Source organism: Diceros bicornis (assembly GCF_020826845.1).
Source record: "Diceros bicornis minor isolate mBicDic1 chromosome 20 unlocalized genomic scaffold, mDicBic1.mat.cur SUPER_20_unloc_1, whole genome shotgun sequence".
In the NCBI taxonomy this organism is placed as follows: Eukaryota; Metazoa; Chordata; class Mammalia; order Perissodactyla; family Rhinocerotidae; genus Diceros; species Diceros bicornis.
Window position 1 is genome coordinate 390,189 of NW_026690883.1, and position 18,529 is coordinate 408,717.

Consider the following 18,529-nt stretch of genomic DNA (forward strand, 5'->3'; position numbering starts at 1 on the left):
ACAGGGTGGTGATGAGTTAAGAGGGAGGAAAGGACTGTGGGAGCTTTCTGCCTGCTCCAGCTGGAGGGGTGAGGGCGAGCAGAATGATGACAGTTTTGTGACACTGAGTCCTCAGGAGTACTTGTGAGGTAGCTGGAGTTCTCACACATTCTAGATGAGGAAACAGGCTCGGGGAGGCCAGACTGAAAGCCCAAGCTCACACCCAGAGTGAAAGTTGGAGCTAGGCTTGTTCTAGAATCACAACACCTTGGAGGATGGAGTAGCATTGGTACCAGTTGACTCGAGTCAGATGTCCAGGTTCGGAGGCCAGTGGTGCTGGAGAGAAATGGGGTGAAGGGAGTATGGCCCGCTGACACTCTCCTTGACCCTGGCAGGAGGTGGCCTCCACGTTTGCCCCCCAGCAGATCAGGCCCCAGAGAGTGCAGAAGAAGCAGCAGCAGCAGGTGAGTGTGCCTGTGGGGGAGGGGCTCTGCCCTCCCAGCTGGAGCCCTCAAATCAAGAGACGACGGCCCTTCCTCTTGCTGCCACAGTGCCTGAATCCCTCAGTAGAAGTGACCAGGAGGAGGGCCTGGAAGAGCTGGTGCAGGATGGGTTGTTGTGCGGAGGGCCAGGGACCGCATACCCTGTGATTTGCCAGAAGCCGACCCTGGGAGGTGAGGAGCAGGAGTGTGGTGTTCTTGGGATGTGAAGGGAGGAGGAATTGAGGGGAGGCTGCTAAGGGTCCTAGGCTGCTCCCCGTGGGAACCCTGGGGTGGGCCAGGAGGCTGAGGGTAAGGACTTTTCAGGGGAGGGTCTGCAGGGGGCCAACTTGAGAGCAAGGGCTCATCCCACCCACACTCTGATGTCACAGAGTGTCATCCCCTATCTTGGCACTGTCCTTGGTCACCTGCTGATGCTGCACCTGCTGATGGGTGATAATCTCGAGGTGGGTGCACCTGAGGACAAGCATTGAGGACCAGGATCCTGAGCCTTGGGATGTGGGAGCCCCCGAACTGAGCTCTGAGCGCTCAGCACTTTTCACATCTCTCCTGAGAGCCTCACAGCTGCCTCTGGGAGCTGGGGTATCAGGAACATCTTATGGATGAGTGAACAGAGGTTCCACATGAAACACCCATTGTGGTTCCCCAGGCAGGAGAAGCTCAGAGCTGCCTGATGGCACAGCTGCGTGAGGTTTTATCTGAGCTGGACTCAGCCTCTCCCTCCCATGTTGCCCGTGGAGGGAGAGAGGCTTCGGGTCCCTCCAAGTCAGGCAGCACATAAGTGGCTGAGCAGTCCCTTCTGCCTGAGGCCTCAGCCTCCAAGTCTGTCATGAGAGAGGGTTGTGCTGCCAGGTCCCTCAGCCTCTCCACCATGTGCTCCTTCTCTGGAGCCCAGAGCCCGGCCTAGGTTCAAGTCCTGTTTTCTCTGCATGCCCGGCCCCCTCTGGGGACCTGGCAGTAGTGCAACTTGAGAAGGAGTGAGCCTAGGGGGCTAGTCAGGCTAGGGGGCTCTGTCTGATGGACTCTTGCTGTCTGCCTTCCAGGGGAAGGAGATCAACCTGAGAAGAGGACTGAAGTGAACAGCTGCAGCACCCCCTGCAGGGGAGGGGAAGGAGGAGTAATTCAGAGACCCTCTGGGCAGAACAGTCCCTGTGTCCACCCCCCGTATCTTACATTGAGTGGAAGAGTTTGATAACAGAGAAGTGGGAGACCCATCCAATTGGCAGGTGGGTTGAGGGGAGGATGGCATCAAAGAAAACTTCCTAGAGGAGGCGCTGCTTATTACCATTCTGAGAACAGGTAAAACCTGGTAGGAACTGGAGGGAAGGAGGGTTCCCTGGACTTGTCCCTGCCCCATCCCTGACACTCGACAAGGCCCATGCAACATCTCTCACCCAGGCCCTAACTGCAGTCTCTCCTTCCCTCTGGTCCCTGGAATACCCAGTCATGAGGGAGATCCTGCTGCTCCAGGTGGCCACAAAGAATTACAACCTAGAGCCCGAGGAGCGATTTGTGGCCTGGTTCCAAGACATGGAGCTGCTCAATGAGAATGATAGGTGAGGCCTGGCAGGAGTTGTGTGAGGGCAGGGGTGACCTCTCCCTGTTGGCCAGTCCAGAGAGCCTGTCTCCGTGGCCCCCCACTCAGCCCCAGGGCTTATTGAATGGCGACCTCTGGGACACTCAGACTCAAGCTGCTGGGCAGGCAGTGGGGGGACACCTGAGGTGTGGTTTCTGGTAGGTTCACAGAAGCCTCTCTGTCCTGGAGCTACAGCCTGTCGTGCCAGCTGGACCCCCAGACCTAGTTGGCCAGCAGAATACTCAAGGCCAAGAAGAACCCGCCATCATCAAGTTCAGGGGTGAGTGAGTGTCTGGGCCGGGGTGACTGACTCTTAGGGGTTCAGTAAGGCTTCGGGCTAAGCATGGCCTTGGGTAGTCAAACAGCTGGCACTGGGATCCCAGCTCCACTGCTGAGCAGTCCTGTGACTGGGGTGACTCTCTTCAGCTTCCTGAGACTCCATTTACCCCTCTGTGAAATAGGTGATACTAAATTATCACTCGCGTGGCAGGGACAAATGGGGTACTGGTGGCTGACAGCACTGAGCACAGAGTCTGGAGCACCCAGTGCAGTGGGGACAGGATGGGGGGCCATCATTCTTCCAGGCCGCCAAGATAACCCGACTCTTCTACTCAGTCCCCAGGCCCCAACACCAACTCCCATACCAGTGGGCGATCACAGCCCCATCCTCAGCAGCAGGGACACAGCTGGGAGGTTTTCCAGGCACCTGGCCAGCTCCTCCCACCTGACAGGAAGGGGAGCATTGTAAGCTGTTTCCTGCGACCCTTGAAGCCCAAGAGAGAGGGGACACACCCACCTCAGCTCCCTGGCATCTTTACGCCAGCAACTATTCACCCATTGGTGAGGGACAGAGTTTATTTGTTGTAAACAATAAATGCCATATTTGAATATTATATTAAAGTCCTTTTCCCTTTACAGCCTGGGAGTTGTGGTGTGGTTCTGTGGCTTTCCGTAGGCATGTAAGTGAGACACTGAATCTCACATTTCTCCTTAAATCATGAACTCTTCCGGGTCATCAGCTTATTGTATGTGGGAGAATGGAGAAGGGCCAGCCCCTTCCCTGGCTAGTGGGGACACTCCCAAGTCCCCCTAATTCCGAAGACCAGTTCATTTCAGTATCATTCTGCTCCTCCAGGAGCAGACATGGCCCCCCGCCCGTTCTCTTGGGATTTTAAGGTTGAAGGTACTTTCACAGGCAGAGCAACAACCACTGAAATGTGGGTGTCTTTAAAACAGCACTATCCAGGACCATGTCGTGCCACAGGCAGGGGCTGCCTTTCTACATTCTTGAGGAACAGGGAATGTTTTCTGCTTCTCTTGTTGAGATTTCTTTTGACTAAATTTTAGGAACTTGTAGTTTTCTAGTTCAATCTCTGGAATTGCATCAGCTCTAAGTGGGGAAAACAAAGTAAAAAGATCAAAACGTGCACGTGGAGAGGACAAGGCCCAAGGAAGCTCATTTGCAAATGGACTAAAGGCAGGCAAGACCTCGCTCCTGAGGCCCCTCTAGGGGCTCCCTGTTCACCCCTGACCTGGATTTAAATCCTGCTGTGATCCTTGTCCAAGACTCTGAATTCCTTTTCCTGCTTGTTCTGTATCAAGGAGGAAAGATTTGTGACGCAGCTTTTAAGGCTACTGCTGGGCCATGTTATGTTCCATAAACATGACTGCTCCCTGTCAACTAGGATTTTCAGCACCCCTGCCTTCCTTAAGCAATTCCCTTTAGGGCAGAAATTCCCTAGAAGGTCTCAAGCCTCCTCTCTGGCTTGGCAAGAGGTTGCCCGGTGAGCTCTACTTTGCCAGTATAAGGGACCATAATCCTGGCCAGTGAGTGACCCCACAGTGTCCCTTGCTGTCCAAGGTGACTTCTGAGCCCGTGTCATTCTGAGGTCCATGGTCTTGGACAATCCTCCAGTTTACACACTAAGTGTTGGTGTTACCAACTCGTCCAAATGGGGCAATTGGGCCCGAGCCCTTAAACTGTGTCACCCCTGGGTTGTTGTGTTTTTTTCCCCAATCCTGTGTTGTGGTTACATTACCACCACCTCCTGGGATGTGAAGACTGTTTGGAGCTTTGAAAGATAAGGTATGACAGGGCTGTGGGGGGCTCCAGCAGGGAATGCCACGGAACTGATGGTCCATGGACGTACATTAACACAGACTTACCAATTAAAATACTGAAATGCTTCCCATCTGGTGGTGAACAGACACTGCTCTGAGCTCACACAGAGAACCCACCCCATGACTAGAAGATTTCAAATGGTTACCAAGTGGCATTTTGAACCTCATCCCTTGGGAACATCCTGTAAGACAAGGGACAGATGAATCGCTTGGCACTTGTGAGTTATCCCCTCCTTTCTGATGGCTGCAAATGTCACCCAGACACACAGGCTGCACTCTGCCAGGGAAGACTTCTCAGGATAGCCAGAAGTTGAGGATGAACCCTGGTTCCCGTCATCTCAAGCCCTTCCTGACATGGCACAGCCACCCAGGAAAGTGATTTGGTAATGGAAATACTGGGAAGGCCGTACTTTCCCTCCAAAGAGAAAGAGAAGTGCCAAGAGTGAAAGCTTGATCCCTCAAATAGACAATTAAATCCCAACAAGCAGTGGTTGCTTTCAGCATTACTGATGCTGAAAAAATCTCTTTCGATAATAGCACGATCCCCCAACTGTCATGTCCATTTTCATGAATCACATATCCAAAACACATTGATCTAAAAAACTGAGGGAAATCTGGTATTTCCTTAGATGCAACTCTGAATTAGCATGCAACAGAGAACAGAAAAATGGAGACCTAGAAGTAAATATCTAATATGAGAACATAGACACAAAAGTGCTTTTGAAATAATATTTAGGAATCTATTGGAATATTACACAAAAAGAATAATCCACTTTATGTAGGTTTTACTGTGACTGTGAGGGGAAAAGCTGAATCATCCCATGACGTTGATAACTGGCTGCTGACTTTAAAGTACAAATAAATATTGTACATAGTAAAGGACAATGAGAAAACAGCATGAAAAAGGAAGATCTTTCTCTCCTCCCTTAAAACTCAACCTTTCAACTCAGAAAGAAACCGCTATGTATATTTTCTATGTCACGCAGTAGAGTTTAATAAAAGAAAAGTATTGGAATATTTTAAAAGTTCAAGAGCTCAAAGCAAGGAAACATTAGGGACGCAGCCATGAGACCTCACTAAGGTGCCTGCTCCATTTCATCTGCTGTCACGACGGCCTTCTTGGCCCCTCACTTTCTCTGCCTAGCTAGCAAGTCTGTCCTCCATCAGTGCTATCATCAATCTCGCTCCTGTGCTCTACACTGCCTTTTCCTCCTTCCTGATACCTTCCTCAGTCGTCAGAAATTGTTGGCAGTCGAGCTGTGGAATGCCCATATCAGCTTCTGGAATCATCTCTGCCAATTCTGAAGACCAGCAGGAGTGGGCAAGGGACCTGGAATGCAGACCACCTGCGAGAACACCTGGCAGGGATTCACCTGTGTGACTAGGTGCAAGTTTGTCAATGCTTTGGCAAGATTGAAAGGACTTACGGGTTGTCCTGCACTGCTGCCGGCCTGCAGTTCTTGCGGTCTCTCGGGCCAGCAGACTTGGTGGGACTGGTCCAAGGAGTCCTCCCAGAGACCCGTCATTGTCAAGATGTGATGGAATTCTAGTCACCGGCCTCTTGAATATGTCACTGGACATCCTCAAAGGGATGGAGATGCTTAAACCAGGCTTTGGTTTGGACTGTTTTTCACAGTTGTGCTGCTTCCTCTGCGAAGACGTGACTATCATCCTTATTATCATCCTTCTTTTCCTCTTACCCTACAAAAATTAATCATAAAAGTGGGTCAAATGATAAAAGAAGCCTGCCTTTTTAGGACAATTATCCTGGCTGTTTTGTACTTCCACCCTCCCTCTATCCTCTGGGCATAGATCTGACCTGTGTCCTGGGATGTCATCAGGCAGATTTGCATCAAGAACAGAAAGCTCAAGGTCAAAATTCAAGGCTACTCCAGATCATTTCTCCCCCTCCATCCTGTTAACACCCCCTCCTTATTTGAGTGTGATTCTATTCTCTTCTTGTCCTTGTCACTCTCAACCGCACAAGTCCTGGCACTCCCACTCAGGACAGTCAGTCCCCAGTCCTTTACTAAATCCCAAATCTTACCATTTCTGTGTTTTCTGTCTACTCATTTGCTTAATCCATTGACCACTTGGTGTTCATAGAGGTTAAATCAATAGTGATATTATCAACCACCCCCTGTTAACGACCTCCTCCAATATCCCAGATGTTCACATAATCCTAGTGGTTATGTTCAAAAGTAAATAATTCAGAAAACATATTCACCCACCACAAATTCCTGATCTCTAATATTTTTATTTAAACACTCATACAGTAGATACCTGTCCCTCAAGATCAGAAGTAATGCCAGATCACCAATCCTCACCTTAATTTCCTCCTACACCTAACTAATCCTGGATTCCATGGACTATGGTCACAATAATTTCCTTGGAAAAATAAGAAATTCCTTACCACTCATTTATTTTGTAAACCTCCAAACCCAGAGGATCCCGATTATCTGCCATGCCGCAGCTACTGCTGGTCTTATGACAAGCTGAAGAAAAAGCACGAAACATGACCTTTTGGTACCACCATAAAGACAAAACCGTCTGCCTCAACTGGGAAGTACCCATAAGGCCTGGAAATTTTGTTCTCCTTTTTTTCTATTGGCTCAATAACAAAAAGACAAATCAATTTAAAAAATGGGCTAAAGACCACAATAGACTTTTTCCAATGCAGACATACAAGTGACCAATAGGTGTATGAAAAGGTGTTTCGCATCGTTAATCATCAGGGAATGCAAATCAAAACCACAATGAGGTATAACTTCACACCTGTTAAGATGGCGATTATCAAAAAAACTAAAGATGACAAATATTGGTGAAGATGTGGAGAAAAGGAAACCTTGTGGGAATGTAAACTAGTACAACCATCATGGAAAACAGGATGGAGGTTCCTCCAAAAAAGAAAACTAGCATATGATCCAGCAATCCCACTTCTGGTATATACCCACAGGAATTGAAATCAGGGTCTCAAAGAGATACCGTACTCTAATGTTCATTGCAGCTAATTCACAATAGCGAAGATATGGAAGTAACCTAAATGTCACTGATGGATGAATGGATAAAGAAATGGAATATTCGTCAACCTTGAAAAAAGAAGGAATTCCTACCATTTTTGACAACATGAGGGACCTAGAAGATACTATGCTAAGTGAAATAAGGCAGACAGAGAAAGGCAAATACTTATATGTGGAATCTAAAATTGTGAAACTCATACAAGCAGAGGTTAGAATGGTGGTTGCCAGGGGCTGGAGGGATGGGGAAATGGGGAGCTGATTATCAAAGGATACAAAGTTTCAGTTATCAAGATAAATAAGTTCTGGAGATGTAGGATATGGCGTAGTGCCTTCAGCTAACAAAACTCTATTGCATACGTCACATGTGTTACTAGAGTAGATACTAAGAGTTCTTACCACAGAATGATAGTAATAAAGGAGGTGAGAGAAAACTTTGGAAGGTGATGGATATGTTTGTGGCCTTGATGGTGATGACAGTCTCAAGGGTGTATACTTATGTCCAAATTCATCAAGCTGTATATAGAAAAGTATGACACCATCGTTGATTCTTCTGCACCTTGAAATATGCCATGTCCTCATCACAAGAGAAAAATATTTGTAACTATGTATGGACGGATGTTAACTGGACTTATTGTGGTGATCATTTCAATATATACTCAAACATTGAATCATTACGTTGTACTCATGAAACTGATATAATGTTGTATGTCAACTTTACCTCAATAAAAAAAACACAACAGACAAAACCATTTGAATATTGTAAATGAGTTCAGTGAATCCCTGAAAGTGCCCCATTCCCATATGAGAGTTACAGGAAGCAGAGAGGATGAAGTAAATGGAAGAAAGTTGTATAAAACAGTATTCAAATTAAAATCATTTAAGTTGCTATCAGCTCCTTGTGGCAAAGTTCTGTGAGCACAAATCTTCTTTCACATTTTTCCTGGAAATCATACTTTCAGATCCAACCCATAAAAGTTTCATCATTTACTCTAATAAGACAACTTCAACTTAATAAATAAAACCAAAAGCATCCCTTATGTATGAATAAAGTTAGTGAACTTTACAGAGAAAAGAGCATATTTGCACAATCTCAATAAAGGAAACAGAAGAACTGAATGATGATCAAGTCTCATTCAAGCTTATCTTTGAAAGCCAGTAAGACCAGGTTATCTTTTCAAGGATGTGTGTAGAGCTGTCAGCCTTGGAAGATAGAAATAGTGGTCTCCTCTGGAGCAAAGGGCAGGCTTGCTTACTGCCCAGTATAATAAAACTAACACCCCCCCCCCAGGGCAAAGGTTAGCAGACATCCTGCCCGTTATCAAAGATTTGAGTTCCTTAGGCTCTGAGATCTTGCAACGCTCTGCATGTCACCTGGACCACTTGTCTCACCCTGTAGGAAGTGGGACTTAGTGAACCGGTGCAAATGCTAATACTCTGGCCGCTGCTATTGTTGTGTCATTAAGTCCTTTGTCTCTGACCCATGGGTCTCGTGTCTTTTGTCAGCATCTGTTAAACCATTGTAGGCTAACTTATTAGCTTGCAGGAAAGGTAAAATATCAGACCTTTCACAGTCCCTGACAAGCCCTTAAAATAACTAGTAGTCTTAGAAACAGAGAGCTATCCAGAACAATATGCATGGATGGTCCTCATAGAAGACTTCATGCAACCAAAACTTTAATAAGTCTTTCTAATCTGTTTTATTTCCACCCCAATTAGAAGGAGAGGCACCAAGCTATTACAGACCTAGGGCTTATGCAAGCCACCTGGAGACCTAGTGACCAGAAACTTCCCATGGGGAGCAAAGACAGATGGGCATATTTCCAAAATGGACCCATATGCCTCCCTATCATCCAAAAGACAGTACATTATCTTAATTTATAATGATTTGAGTCATTAAAATCTTGTGATGGACCAAAGATACACTTCTAAGAGGAGTTAGGCACATAGCAGTTGTAAGCAGATTAACGCACTTGGTGAATATCTAACGCTGAACTAAACGTAGTGTTCTAATCAATTATAAGGTACAACAAATTTAATAAGGTCAATTAAATGATATTTAATGGTATCCTTGATTATTACTCTGCAATAATGAACAAGAAACTCATGTAGATAACTATAATTGGTCTTACTTTAAAATATGGTAGTCAGGACTGTTTGAGATAAACTGGAGATAAAGAAGGGGAGAAATAGATAAAAGTTAGCTGCTCTGAAGCCACTCTCAAGACCCCTGGATCTACATGTAACCCAGGAGATCGAGGCAGACGGCTGTGTACCTAGATCCTCCTGCACTGTGGTTCTAAGGGATGTCACGGAGCTGAAGCAGCTTCCTGAATCGTGTTTACACGTCCATGTGTACAATACCCCTGACCATGGGGATGAACCACCATTCAATCATCCCTTACACCCCCCTAATTAACAATTAGATTTCAAAATCATTGTATCATTACATGATCATTTATTTCTCAAACCTGTGGGATGCCGAGCTAAAAGAAAATCAAATTTCCATGGTTTCTTTTCTTTAAAGGACCAAAATGTCCTTTCACACTTGGAATGCGGGTTAGAAGATAAATCCATGAAATCAATAGAAACAACTTAAGAAATTGACAGAGGGATACTTCACTCATATATACACAGCTTGCACTGTGGCATAAATAGAGCTATATTTTTAAAAATTAGAATTTTGTGAAATTTTATAGATATTAAAGACTTTGTTATGCTTATACTCCCTTTGGTTTACCAAACCAAACTCACTCTTTAATGGGCATTTCTAAATTGAGTGCTAATAACTGCAGCTTTTTTAAATTCTTATTTTTCCCAGGTCAAAGACCAAGGGCAGAGGTCATCAAGAGGTCAAGTCTAATCTACCTACAGATGTGGCAGGCTTAACTATGGATGTTCAAGCCAGACATTGCCAGCAGAACCACATCTCTTTACCCATAGGTGAGTTTTTACTAGTAATGACAGGGGCTTAAGGATATCAAAGGAAATTCTTTATTAAGAACCAAAGTTATAGATTCCTATCTTGGGTTCATTACTTTGAATTTTTGAACCAAATCATATATATCGATTGGACCATGTTCAATTCTGTGATCTTTAGAAGACACAGCCTACAGCTGAAGAGAAATAGGTTCAACGCCAATATCCTACACTCTCTGAAGCACAACTGAGAGCCCCTGGAGTCAGAAGTTTTCAAGACAAGAAAAAGTCATCCTTCATTTGAACAGAGAGAGTAGAGGCTATTCAAAGATTCAACTTTAAATTGTTAACATGACTTGTTAGAATGTGATGGAGCAAGCATAATACCTTCTAGGTTTCATGATTTTTCTCCAGAATACTGAGATGGATGACCTTGAAGTCCAGCTTCCCCATACATGTCGTTATTCAGTGATAAAATGAATTTCCCTATAAAATAATTACCATAAAAGTGTTAAAAATATATCATAGTCTCTGAATAAAAGGAAACAAAGCAAAGTGAGCAGTTGAATAGCAGTGTAATAAATTCCACACAAGGATCTTATAGCAGCATTGTGTATAATAGTGAAACTGGATGTAAACCCTTTGATATCAAAGAAGATATAAACAGATCATGATATGCCTATTCTTTGGAATACCTCTAAACCTTCTAAAAAGGTAAGTTAGAATGATGTGACTGCTAAGGAGAGAGGTGTATGATATATGGTTTGGGAAACAGCAAATTGAAAAACGATGTAGTTATGTAATTTATGTTTAAAAAAAACTTTGTATATTTACAAATTCATCGGAAATTTCCAGAAGAATAAGCCACAACCTCTTAACAATTGTTCATTCTGAGTCGGAGAGTGAGTTTTCAGGGAAGGGGATGAAAGGGGAATATTTCACTTTACTTTACATAGATCAGTGCAATTTGACTTTTTTTACAATGTGTACTTGTTTGATAATTAGAAAAATGAGTGATGTGACTGTTTGGTGCAGGGCAACAGTATTATGTTCACCAGTCTCTGTTCTCTATGTTACTGCACAGCATGGACTGTAGGAGAAAGCCCACAGGAGCAGTGAAGACAAAGAGGACATGACACCTGCAAAAAGTCAGTGGAGTATTTCTACATAACAAAACTTCCAGGTGAGTGACAGTCAGTCACTCACAGATACAGTCAGTATCTTCCACTGCTCCAGCTCTCGCAATGAACCTAGAACCTGGCCAGGCTAAGCCGGAGGACCACGCCCTCTAGTCCACTCCCTCCCCGAAGCCTGTTTGTGCAGGGCGACTGCCATCAAGCAGACAATGGACTCAGGATGGGGCGTGTGCCTTTGGGGCGGCTGGCAGAGAGGCATAAAGTGGAACACCAGCTAAGTGCACACACCTGAGAGGCGGAGCTCCATATGGAGACACAAAATGTACCAGGAAACTGTGTGAAGTGAAGGAAGCTACTGCATCTCTCTTACCTTCAGTGTCTCCCCCTGTAATATGGGGATCACAGACCTACTTCACAGAGCTGTTGGGGAAGATACATAAAAGTTCCTGTGACACCCAGTGTCCATATTATTAACAAAGCCATATCCGACTTCAAAATAATAGATGAAAAGAATAATGTTAATGAGACCAAAGATGGGATGCTCAACTTCGTAAGCAGCCCCAGCAGCATGAGAATGAGAGGAGCTCCGAGTAAGCAGGGTTCTTCACAGCTCCACTGGAGACAATGAACACGGGCTACACCAGGATAAGTCACTGTTGTACAGTGACTCGTGTCGTGAGGGTGGGTCCCTAAAGAGACTGTGAAATCCAGTTATACACAGTGGCTCCTAGGAAACAACTACAAAGCAATCAACTCAGCAGATAGGAATGGGAAGGGGGCGAACATAGGAGGGTCAGAGCCACAAAATCTGACGGAAGACATTGAACCACGAGCGCCCATCTCTGTCAACAGCAGCTGTGGTTGCACCAGGAGATCAAACGTCTGAGACAGCCATTGTGGGGACTGCTGGGAGCACAGTGGTCACTGAAGCCACACCCCAACAGCAGTTGCATTGGAACACACAGACCCCAAAACTTTCCTCTCCATTAATCTTTGTTTCAAGATGATGAATATCCTCATGTTACAATGTCTCCTTCCAACCCTTGTGGAGGAGTGTCATCAGAACCCCCTGAAGAGGTCACAGGCCAGAGTAGGATGGAACACTGGGGCTGTGTGAACGGCGTTGCACCCGAATACACAGACTATCACCCCGGTCTATTGAACACGAGAGAAGAACCCGAGGATGTGGTCTAATGAGAATTGCCTGTATTGCCACATTCAGAGACACTGCAGAGTTTCTCATTCTTTCTTTATAAAAATGTTAAAGAATTCATATCATTAATTCATAACGAGGCAATTTCTTCACATAGTGACAGGGTCCAGTTTCCATGACCAGCTTATTCAGTTGTTTTGATAATATCCCACATTCAGGAATCAGAAATGTAACCTATTGGGATGTGTAATATAAACAAGGACTTTTTTTCATGTAGATCAACACCCAAAGTTTTAGGGAGGACATAAATCGTGAAAACTGCTAACCATTCCTCCACAGGTTTCAATAAGACTTTTAAGTTAATTTACCAATCTCAGGAAAAGATAACTTTTCAATTCCAATTTTTTTTCTGCATTCAAGCGTACAGTACAGACAAGAGAATGAGCATAAAACAATTAACAAGAAGGTCTTGCTTGCATTTCATCTTTTGCAAATAAACAGGATATTTTGTGCTCTGTTCCTTTCACTAGTCTAATCAATTTTTAAAGAATACGGTACATCTGACTATCCCTGGGCATGTTTATCCTGGAACCTTGCCGGAATCCAAAGCAGAGATGTTAAAGCTGACGGGTTTCAAATGCTGCCCAGGTGCTGTCTACCACTAATATGTCTCTCCCAAAGCCGGACCACCGGTCTCTTCCTGAAGGATAAGAGTCATCACTCATGTCCTTGAGAGACTGGCCACTCAGGCCTGAGCTGAGATTAGGTGTTTAATCTAAAGGGCTAAATGCTTAAGCTATTCTCATCCTAAGGATGCTGTTTCGGAGGCCTCTGTACTAGAATGGGTTAGTGAAAACGTCCTACTAGATACTTGCCTGGGAATTGTGTTGTTCCCCTCTGCCCTTAGCAGATCCTGGGGAAACCAATGATTAACCTCACGGATGACTCAACTTCCACATCTGTGAAAAAAGCAAGCAACAGTCAATGTTACCATCTTGCAAAACTCCAAAGTTGTGCCTCCAAGAGGGACCACAAGGGCGAATGTCTCCCAAAAGCTGATGAAATGATGGCACTTTGGCTGGAGAAGGCAGAGGGCAGCAGGCAATGTGGAAAGTTTCTGGGATGTCAAACCAGTTCCCATAAGCAGTTTAGAGAAGCACCTGGCCCTGGACTAGGTAGGAGGCTGTGGAAAGACCCACAGGCACACAGTGGGGAGGAGGAATCAAGCAAAGGAGGGAGGCGGTGAGGAAGAGGCGCCAGTCTGGGCTTCAATTTTGGACAAAAGCAGTTGCACGCTGCAGGCCCGCGGCTGCCCATGCAGCTGCCACACCCTCCTAACTCCTTGGTCCCTCTCGTCCCGTCACATCCCTCTGGGAATCAGTCCACGTGGAGCGCGTGCAGGACCTGAGTCCTGAGTCAATGGGGGTTTGGCCCTCAGCCAACCTCACACTGCCTTGCCCCTCCCCCCAGGTCCAGGCACAGCCCCGTGCCCAGAGCATCCTGGGAGTTCTAGTCCTGCAGCCCTACAGGTTGCCAGCTGGGAGCGGTTAAGAGAGAAAAGCTCCTAGCATGCACAGCTCGTGGCCCCAACTCTTGCCTTGTCCTTCGGTCCCTGGGCCCCACCCCTCTGCTTCTCCATCCCACCCTCTTCCCCACCTCTTCTCTATACCACGCCCATTCTCCATGCCCTGCCCAACCCCCAGAGTATGCGCAGTGTGGTTGGGCTGCAACCCTTGAGGTCGGAACTCAGATAGGGGTGGGGCTCACCTGCTTGGCTATTGCTAAGGTTACTTGCAGCCCTGGTGGAAGCCCCCTGGCCAATATTTGAAATGTAAATTCAATATCTAAAATGGAAATATCCGGTGCCTGGGATCCTGGAATTTGCCTTTTCAATGCCACCTGTCCTACCATTCCCCCTATCCCTCCAGGCTGCCATGATCCTCCCTCTGGACCCGTGGTCAGGGTCGTTGCAGGGATCCTCCCTTTGGACCCAATCTGCCTGAAGGGCCCATACCTGATCAGGAGTCTTAGAAGGACTGCCCTGAGCCATGTCATGAAAAGGAGAAAACATCACATTGGACAGCCCCAATTCCTGCATTATACAGACAGAAAACTCAGGTGCACTGGTAAGTGACCCCTAAGCCACTTCAGGGGAACACATACATGCCCCTACTCCCACGCTGCACACAGGCTGGTTCACTGGACTTCCTTATCCCAGTGTAGACCTCTTGGCCTCGTTAACATAGTCAACAACACCGAAACTTCCCATTGGTACCTCCCACAATGTTAGGCAAGTTTGTGCAGGAAGGTAATATACAATTTCTGCTCTACTATAGGGCTGCCTCCTTGGGAACTAGTTTTAATATCCCTGTTTAAATATACCCTCAGAATCACAAAATAATTAAGCAAAACAATTTGTTGCTGTGGGGGTTTATGGTGATAATTCTCTGAAGTTGTTTTTCCATTTAGCCTTTCCGATTGACTCCAAATACTACAGCACCACACACTTCTCAGACTGGTGGATACACAGCTCCACTTTTTTGCAGGGAGAACACACAACAGCAGAATATCCGTGGCCTGACTTTCTGGAGCATCGGTATTACTACAAGATTTGGAAGAAGCAAAGTTAGGTCATTTCCATCCAAGGTAAGGAATTAAAAACTTAACACTAAGATGAGGTGGGAAAGCCATATGCCATTAATAATTGTCAGTAATCTGTGCCTGAAATGTCAGACTTTCTCTGAGAAAGAACTCTGAGACCCTATTTCCCATTGTTTTAAATAGGAAAAATTAGAAGGCATAGCAAATCTATCGAAAAACTCTACGAATTTCCTAAGTCACAATATGGCACCTAGACATAAGTTACGAACATCATGTGCTCCTCATTTTCTTCCTCATTCAACCCAGTCCCACAGGTCTTGAGTGCATGCTGTGAACGTGGCACTGTGCTAGGTGTCGAGGACTTGGTGAGCATCATGGTGGGGGTGGACCTTGCTGGAGAAAGATGGCATCATAAAATCTCAAATCCCTGCCACTTACAAAACTGAGGCAAAAATGTAAAGACCCAGGGGACCACGCAAGGATGAGGGCATTAAGAGATACTTGGGAGTATTAAAATGCATCTAATGGTGTCATGAGTGAATGTGTTCCACTTTAAAACAAAACACTGCTGTTATTCTGATATATTGAGTTAGTATCTTTGTGCAAATATGCCGGATTTAAAATGTTTATTGATGTGTAACACGTGTACAGAAATATATGGAGAAGTCATCCACGTAAATCTCAAAGAATTATTACAAAGTGAACACACTTGTGTGACCGAGAACTAGCACCAACTTTAGTCAGTCCCCAACAATCCCTTTCTCCCTATTTCCTCCCCAAAGGTAACTGATATCTTACCAGCGAACACTGTATGTCAAGTTTGTCTTCTTATACAAGTGTTTTATTACAGAACAATTTAAACAATATACAAAATAAACAAAATAGCATGTTAGGTCCTTCACCCAGCTTCAACAACTACTAATCATTTGCCATTTTTGTTTCATCCACACTCCATGCCATTCCCACATCACTTTATTATTCCTTTAAGCCTTTGTGCGTGTGTGGTGAGTAAGATGTATGCACACTGAAAGGCACAAATCTCAACCGTACAGTTTTGGCAAATAAACATGCCCATATAACTTTCATCCCTTTAAGAATAGGATATTTCCATCACCCCCAGAAAACTCCTTCCTGTTCCTTCCCAGGCAATTTTTTCATTCCCCCGATGCAACCCCTGTTCTAGTTTTTTCAGCAAAGGTTCATCTTGGCTGAAATCATCCTATGTGTGTTGTTTTCTGTCCAGCTTGCCTCCCTCAGCACGAGGTTGATGAGTCTCTCTCAGCATGTGTGTGTCAGCATTTGCTCCTCGGCAGGGCTGAGGGCGTTCTGCTCTGTGGATGCTCCAAAGTGCGCTCATCTTCCTCCTGGGGACGTGCAGGTCATCTCCTGTGAACAGTCTTGTAAAAACGTTTTTTGGCATGCTGTTTATTTCCTTTATTAGCATTTAAGTGACACACTTTTGCATTTTTACGGGTTGGTCCAAATTACAATATGCATCTTTAAGATATCACAGCCTACCTAGAGTTAATAGTTCACCAGTTTAATCAATGTAAAATATGGAAGCCTTGCTACAGAACAGTTCCATTTACCTCTGTCTGTTCTTTGTGCTATTGCTGTCATAAATTTTACATCTACCCATGTTATAAATCCCACAATACAGTGTTATAATTTTTGCTTTAGATAGTCATAGGTATTTTAAAGAAATAAGAGGGGCCGGTCCCGTGGCTTAGCAGTTAAGTGCATGCGCTCCGCTGCTCGCGGCCAGGGTTCGGATCCCTGGCGCGCACTGACGCACCACTTCTCCAGCCATGCTGAGGCCGTGTCCCACATACAGCAACTAGAAGGATATGCAGCTATGACATACAACTATCTACTGGGGATTTGGGGGGAAAATAAATAAATAAATAAAATTATAAAAAAAAAGAAATAAGAGAAATAAGTTAAGTGTTTGGAAAGGAAATGCTTTGAGACTCTGCAAATGTACTGTTTCTTCTTTAAGTTTCATCCACAGTTTTTGCATTCATCAGTCAATCTTTCCAACAGTAATTATTACTGTAGTGTTGTAGTGTTACAGTGGCGATATTCTATTTCATGCTATCTAGAGCATTTATTATTTGGAATTCTGTGAGGAAGATTCCCTCCCCCCTTCCTTCTTCCTTTCTTTCGGTCATTCTCTCATTCTTTTGTTTCCCCTTTTTTCTTTCTTCCTTCCCTTCCTTTCTTATTTAATCTTTTTTATATCAGTATAGCCTCGTGGATATTTATTTTATTCTCTGGGTAATAATCCAATGCTACCATTATTTATTTTTTTGCTCACAGTTTTCCAGCTTGAGTCATTGGGAAGTCTGTCAGATTGATTCCTTTTGACACGTCCCATCATTTTCTGTGTTTTTTTTTTTTTTTTGAAAGCACTTTCCTACTTTCTGACACTATAAGATGATCCAGGCTCATCTATTATTTTCCATCTCCAGCCCTAGAATTAGCCATTTCTCCAAGAAATATCTGGTTTATTTTATTTGAGAATGATATTTAGAAAACAAGATCTGGGAGCTAGGTGTGCTCATTAATACTAGAGTGTCACTGTTTCTAGAGCCTCTCAGCAGAGCTTGGAAATGTATGTATGAATATAAACTCAGGTAGACACATCTGTCTATCAATCTATCAATCTATATATCAATCTATTATCTGTCTATTTGGATAGATATGTTAAAAGAAACATGGATTCATATTGATACTTCCAACTCCAATCCAGCACCACAGAGTTTATTCTAGCATTCTCCTTTTGTTTATTTGTAACTTCTTTCACCAAAAATGAGAAATTAACTCCAGTTAGCTAAAATATATTTACTGTGTCAACTAGTTTCAGAACTGCTAATCCATACCCTTATGAAAAACAAATTTATCACCTAGAGTACAGTGTTTGTGTACAGTACTTTAGTTTTACAATACCCCGTCAAACACTGTCTTCCAAAGTAACTTAGGTCAGGACCTTTCATCCCCACCTTTTCTGTATGGTTATGTCACATGATTGTAATACAGTGAGATTCATTTGTCACTGCATTCCATCTGGGTTCCCCAGCATCCTGATTGATTTTTAAAATTTGCAGAGTAAAATTCAATCTTTGCTGTGTACAGTTCTATGGGTTTTGACTTTATGGTCATGCATCCATATCCACAGTACCATACAGAGCTGTTTTTTTCACCCCCAAAGTTCTCTCATGCTATCCCTTTGTATTCAACCCATTCCCCTACTCCATCCCTTGGCAACCACTGATCATTTTCCATCCCTGTAATTCTGCCTTTTATAGAAAGTCATACAAATGGAATCATATACTATATAGCCTTTTGAATCTGGCTTCCTTCACTTAGAGAAATGCATCCAAGATTCATCCATGTTGTTGTGTGAATCAAGAGTTTATCCTGGGGCCAGCCCCGTGGCTTAGCGGTTGAGTGCGTGCACTCCCCTATTGGCGGCCCAGGTTCGGATCCAGGGCACGCACTGACACATCACTTCTCTGGCCATGCTG

General features: G+C 44.6%; 1 long non-coding RNA gene across 1 annotated transcript in view; it reads left to right on the forward strand.

The window, feature by feature from the left end:
• The first annotated feature begins 10,008 nt into the window (after positions 1–10,008).
• LOC131401826 (uncharacterized) overlaps positions 10,009–18,529 on the forward strand; it is a 98,782-nt gene continuing 90,261 nt past the window's right edge. The window contains exon 1 of the long non-coding RNA XR_009218021.1: positions 10,009–10,136. This is a non-coding gene — a long non-coding RNA (uncharacterized LOC131401826). The remainder of the gene's footprint in view (positions 10,137–18,529) is intronic.